Below are 6,000 nucleotides of genomic sequence, written 5' to 3'. Positions count from 1 at the left end.
GCTCCTCGGGAGCCAGCTTGAGGGGGCCGATCCCCGTGGAGGTCTTGGTGTCGTCTGCCTCGTGAGGCTTGCCCCCCCGCGAGGGTCTTGAGTTGTTGACGCTGAAGCTGGGCCGTACTAGGCCGTCGATGGAGCCAAGTCGTGGGCTGCACACAGGCCAGTCTGGTTACCCTCGTATCCAGAATGCTGACAGTAGCCCCCGGGCCCAAGGCGCACTCGGACTTGGCTTCCGGGCGAAGCCAAAGGGAAAGTGCAGAGCACCGCGGGCCCTAACCGCCTACGGCCTTGGTCGATGTGTGGAGATTGATGGGACATGGGCGTCTCCACTTCCCCATGCTGTCTCGGTAACCGTCTGACTTGACGAGTCGATCCTACATGCAGAAAAACATCATTGCGCGAGATCATGGAGGCCGGCGGTTGGCCTCCCTCTGGCTATAAATGAGGGGAGGGGCAGAGGCCCCCTCACTCATCTCTTTCTTCATCTTCTTGCTGCTTGTCCCTTCTTCTTCTCCACCTTGCCGTAGCATCCATGGCGCTGACAAGGAGATTCTCGGCTGCTGAAAAAGGGAAGGCTCCTAAGGAGGGACCAGCTTTGCCACCACCCAAGAGGGGCCACGGCCGTCCCCGCAAGCACGTAGCGAGCCAGGCGGTGGCCCCCAGGGGGCGCGGGCGTGCTTCTCCAGGGGTCGGCATATCCCTTGGCGTCCGTGGCAGTGCTTCTTCTCGCGGCGGGGGCCATAGGCCACGGGACAGCCCCTGTGATGAGGGGAGGCACGCTATGGTTGCTCGCCCTCCTCGACCGTGCTTCTTCTCAATGGATGCGCTCACGGAATTCGTGGTGCGCTTGGGAAGGCCCACCGACACCTTGTTTCGGCTTCCTCGCTTCTTCACTGACGAGCTGCCGACCTCGGGGCTCGATGGCCTCTAGCTGTAGGCCGCTGACTACTGTAGCAGGGCCTCGTGGGTGGGGATCGAGGTCACCGCTGTGGGCAGCATGGTCCTGACCCGCAGCTAGCAAGCGTTTGCCCATGCACGAGGCCTGAGTGGGAGGTGCATTCTCCGCTTCAAGTATGATAGCCTTGCGACCCTCTTCGTGAGGGTGTTCAGGGAAGACGGCCACCGAGCGGGGTGCTTCCCAAAAGATGACAGTGATGACGATGAGCTTGGCCTTGACATCGGCCGCACCGATGATGAGGGTGAGCTTGGCCTTTACGACGTCCACACCTCCTCCCGCAGTGGCGGCTCTTCCTCGGGCGAGAGCTCAAGAAGCGGCGGCTACGACCAACCTCTGCACCGCCGAGCTCGCATCGACGAAGGCGGTGGATTGTCTCGCCACCACGCCCCGGTGAAGCAGGAGGAAGGCCCGGTCTGAGCTCGGGGCTGCCGAACTTGGCCACAGGACCCGCTGCGGCCTTGTGGGCTGCTTTTATTTAACCTTTCCTTCCTCCTGCAATTTCAAAAAAGTAGGGTGCCCCGCTGGGGTGTGTAATGAACTATGGCAGTTATGCCCTTTATGCTATGCTTATTATCTTAACGCCGGGCTATGATGTTTGCATTCTGGGTAGGCACGGGTAGGGTAACTTGGCTTGACATGTCTGCGGCAGCTTCCCACCTCGCGGGGGCGCGACCCTTGATGCCTGGTGGAGCCCCCCCTTCCTGATGACTCGGGCGCCACCGGTCTCGGGAGGTTCTAGAGGCCTCGGGAGACACCGTAGAGCCACTGCAGAGCTGTTTTAAAGGAAAAAAAACCTTAGCGGGCTCCTCAGTCTTCCTTGCGCGAGCCTCCTGCCATAGGTTTAGCTATGGCTTAACGCACCGCGTCGCGCTGCCCGAGGCGCACGGACATGAGAGGGAGCTGATGCCCATGAGCTTGATCGAGGGCTCGTCGCGAGGATTAGAAAGCCGAAGCACTGGGGCAACGGGGTTTGGCGAGGTGTGCTTGTGCGAGGGTGGGCCCGTGCGCACACACCTTCCTAGCCCCCACACGCGGGGCGCGCGAGGAAGAGCGACGGGCAATTGCCGCCCTTTCCTGTCCCAGGCTAAGAATAAGCGAAACGAGAGGGGAGAAAATCCAACTTGGCGAACCAAAACGCGAAAAATCCGAATTCCATTAAAAGATTGTGAAACAACTTCGGAAAGCAAGCAAATGAATAGCCGCGTCCAGCACCTAGTTTGGTCTTCTCACTAGCGCAGAGCTAAGTGTTGCCACTAGGACGTGGGAGGGAGCCCCCGTGAGGCCCCAGGGCGGCACTCAAGAGACTCCGAGGCATGTACAGCCCCACTCATTATTACGTGAGAGTGTCATGAGCGGAGACCATCACAGGCCGGAGCCTTGCTTCATGGGTAGAACTTCTGAGGTGCTGGATGTTCTAGGCATTCTGGATGGGGATCCCGTCCTATGTTGCGAAGAGCGCGGTGCCAGGCCTAGAGACACGGGCAATCCTAAGCAGGCCCTCCAACATGGGAGGGAGCTTGTGCAGCCCTTCCTTGGGGAGCACCCGCCTTAGGATGAGATCACCCACCTCGAGTGTCCTGGGGCAGACGCTGCGGCAGTGATACCGCCGCAGTGCCTGCTAGTACCTTGCCATTTGGAGCGAGGCTTGACAGCGACATTCCTCCCCTAGCATGAGATCCATCCACCGCGTGGCGTCCTGGCATGCCTCGTCGAATGCCAGGACCCGCATGGAGTGATGCTTGACCTCGTGTGGGAGAACCGCTTCAGCTCCTTAGACGAGGAAGTACTACATCTCGCCCATTGGCTTGGTCGCGGTGGTGTGGATGGACCACAACACAGACTAGAGCTCGTCGAGCCAGCCCCTGCCGCAGGCCTCGATCTTCTTCTTGAAGGTCCTTGCCTTGAGGCCTCTCAAGACCTCTGCATTGGCACGCTCAGCCTGGCCATTGCTCCTGGGGTGTGCCACCGAGGCGTAACATATCTATGTTCCAAGGTTAGCACAATATGTTTTGAAAAGGATTCTAGTGAACTGCGAGCCATTGTCGGTGATGATGCGATTAGGAACACCAAACTGGCTCACGAGGCCCTTGATGAACTTGACGGCTGACCCGACTGGGATGGTGCGGACAGCTTCTACCTCTGCCCACTTGGTGAACTTGTCGATGGCGACGTAGAGGTAGCGGTAGCCCCCTAGCGCTCGAGGAAATGGCCCCAAGATGTCCAGCCCACAGACCACGAATGGCCACGTAAGCGGGATAGTCTGGAGGCCTTGCGCGGGCTGGTGGATCTGCTTGGCGTGGAACTGGCAGGTTTCGCAGGAGCGCACCAGTTCGGTGGAGTCGTTGAGTGCTGTGGGCCAATAGAACCCACTGCGGAACACCTTGCCGATGAGGGTGCACGATGAAGAGTGGTGTCCGCAGTCCCCACCATGTATGTCGGCCAACAGCGCGAGCCCCTGCTCCCTGGAGATGCATCGCAGGGAAACATCATTGGGCCTTTTGCGGTACAACTCACCGTCCTGGATGCAGTACGCGGTGGCCTGGTGAGCCACGCGCTCGGCTTCCTCTTCCTTCTCTGGCAAGGTCCCCTGAAGCAGGTACATCTTGAGCTCCTCGGTCCAGCACCCCTCCCGAGGCTCGAGCGCGAGGAGTAGGTGGACCCCCTGAGGTTGGGCCCCATGCCGGGGTGCCTGTTGCTAGAGCTCGGGGTAGGTCCTCCTGAGGTGGTGCTGGTGCCGCAATGGGGGGAGCCTCCGATGGCTCGAAGAGCCATTCTTAAAACACTCCTGGCTCCTAAGGTAGCCGTCGGGATGCCCTCTTGGCGATGTCGTCCGCCTCCTTGTTCATGCCTCGTGGCACGTGCTATAATTCCAAGCCCAAGAACCGTTTCTCCATTTTGCGTACCTCTTCCAGATATGCTTCCATGTGCTCGTCCTTGGGGACACACTCTTTGTTGGAGAAGTTGATGAGGAGCTGGGAATCGCCCTTGATGGTGAGATGCTTCACTCCCAGCACCGCTGCAGCGCTGAGGCCAGCGAGTAGGCCTTTGTATTCTGCGATGTTGTTGGAGAACTTTTCGCCCTGCTGGAAACAAAGTTGTACAGCATAGTAGAGCTTGTCCTTGGCGGGTGAGATGAGGACGGCTCCAGCCCCCACGCCCTGTCGTGCGAATGCGCCGTCGAAGTACATGATCCACCCGTCTGGCGCCTTGTCTCCAGGCAAGAGGGAGCGATCCTCGCATATTCCATGGTTAGGGACGTCGGTCCACTCTGCCATGAAATCTGCGAGGGCCGCACCCTTGATGACCCTAGTGGTCCTGAACTCGAGCTGAAACGCTTGAAGCTCGATGTTCCACTCTGCGACCCTCCCAGCGGCGTTAGGGCTCCGGAGCACTCTCTCTAGTGGGTAGGCTGAAACAACCTAGATGGGGTGACCTTGGAAGTAGTGGTGCAGATTTCGGGAGGCAACGAGGAGTGCGAGCAAAAGCTTTTGGGGCATGGGGTAGCGCACTTGTGCCTCCCAGAGCACCATGCTGACGAAGTAGACCGAATGCTCGACGTGGGAGAAGGTATTAGTGATGTCTTGTGTCTCTTGAGGATGATGACCTTCAGGGGTCTCATCACCTGCCACATCAGCCACGGCCTCGTGAGCCCTAGCCTCAGGAACCCCTCCGATTGAAGGATCGGCTTCAGCCTCAGGAGGGACATCGGCTGTCAGGTCAGCTGAGGCCTCAGGAGCGCCATCCCAAGGCTGTTGTGCCTTGTTTGGTGATGAGGCACCCTACTGAGGGTCCTTGATCGGGCGCCCTTCCCTTAGCGCCACCAGAGCGGCGCTGGCGGAGTGAGGTGTGGCAGCCAAATAGAGTACCAAGGACTCGAGAGGGCGCGACGCCACCATCACCAGCGGGCTGGTTAGGTATCTCTTGAGGTCTTGGAAGGCCGCCTCAGCTTCAGGGGTCCACTCAAACGGCCCTTTCCTCTCCATCAGCTTGAAGAACGAGAGGGCATGTTCCGCCAGCTTGGAGATGAAACGCCCCAGCAAGGTCACGAAGCCCGCCAGCTTCTGCATCTCCTTGAGTGTTTGTGGCGGGCTCATGTCTACTATGGCCTTGACTTTCTCCGGGTAGGCCTCAATTCCTTTGTGCGATACTAGGAAACCCAGCAGCTTGCCAGAGGGGACACCAAACACACACTTCTCGGGATTGAGCAGCAGGTCCACCTTGCGCAGGCTGGCAAACCTTTCCTTCAGGTCTTCGATCAGGGTCTTCGCCTCCCTAGACTTCACCACTATGTCATCAACACAAGTCTCAGTGTTCCTCCCGAGCTGTTGGCCCAGGGCAATGTGCATTAGCCGCTGGAAGGTAGCCCAGCATTACACAGTCCAAAAGGCATGCAGGTGTAGCAGTACTCCCTACAAAGGTCAGGAATGCCGTCGTCTCCACATCTTGCACAACCATCTTGATCTGGTGGTAGCCCGAAAAGGCGTCCAAAAAGCACAGTAAGTCACACTCACAAGTGGAGTCATCGATCTGGTCGATGAGTGGGAGCGGGAAGGGATAATGAGGGCAAGCCATGTTGACGTTGGTGAAGTCGACGCACATGCGCTCCTTCCCCCCTTTCTTGGGGACGATAACTAGGTTCACCAGCCACTCCGGGTATTGTACTTCCCGTATGACACCAGCATCCTGTAGCTTGCGGGTTTCTTGGAAGATGAATACCTGCTTCTCGGTGGACTATCGTCGGGCCTTCTGCTTCACTAGGCGCACATTTGGGCACACCCTCAGGTGGTGCTCGATTATTCCCCATGGGATCCCGACTAGGTCCTTGGGCTCCCAAGCGAATACTTCCTTGTTTGCGCACAAGAAGCTGACCAACGCTCTCTCTTGGACCGAGGGGAGGCCAGCTCCTATGGTAAAGGTGGCGCCTGACGCTCCATCCTCATCAACTGGCACTTGCATCTCGGCTCGGTCTTGGGAAAATAAATGCTTCTTCTTGGCTGGCACTGCCTGATAACCCACAAGTATAGGGGATCAATTGTAGCCTCTTT

The sequence above is a fragment of the Triticum aestivum genome, chromosome 1B, assembly GCF_018294505.1.
Source record: "Triticum aestivum cultivar Chinese Spring chromosome 1B, IWGSC CS RefSeq v2.1, whole genome shotgun sequence".
Classification (NCBI taxonomy): Eukaryota; Viridiplantae; Streptophyta; class Magnoliopsida; order Poales; family Poaceae; genus Triticum; species Triticum aestivum.
The sequence above is the reverse complement of the archived record's forward strand: the minus strand, read 5'-3'. Positions refer to the sequence as shown.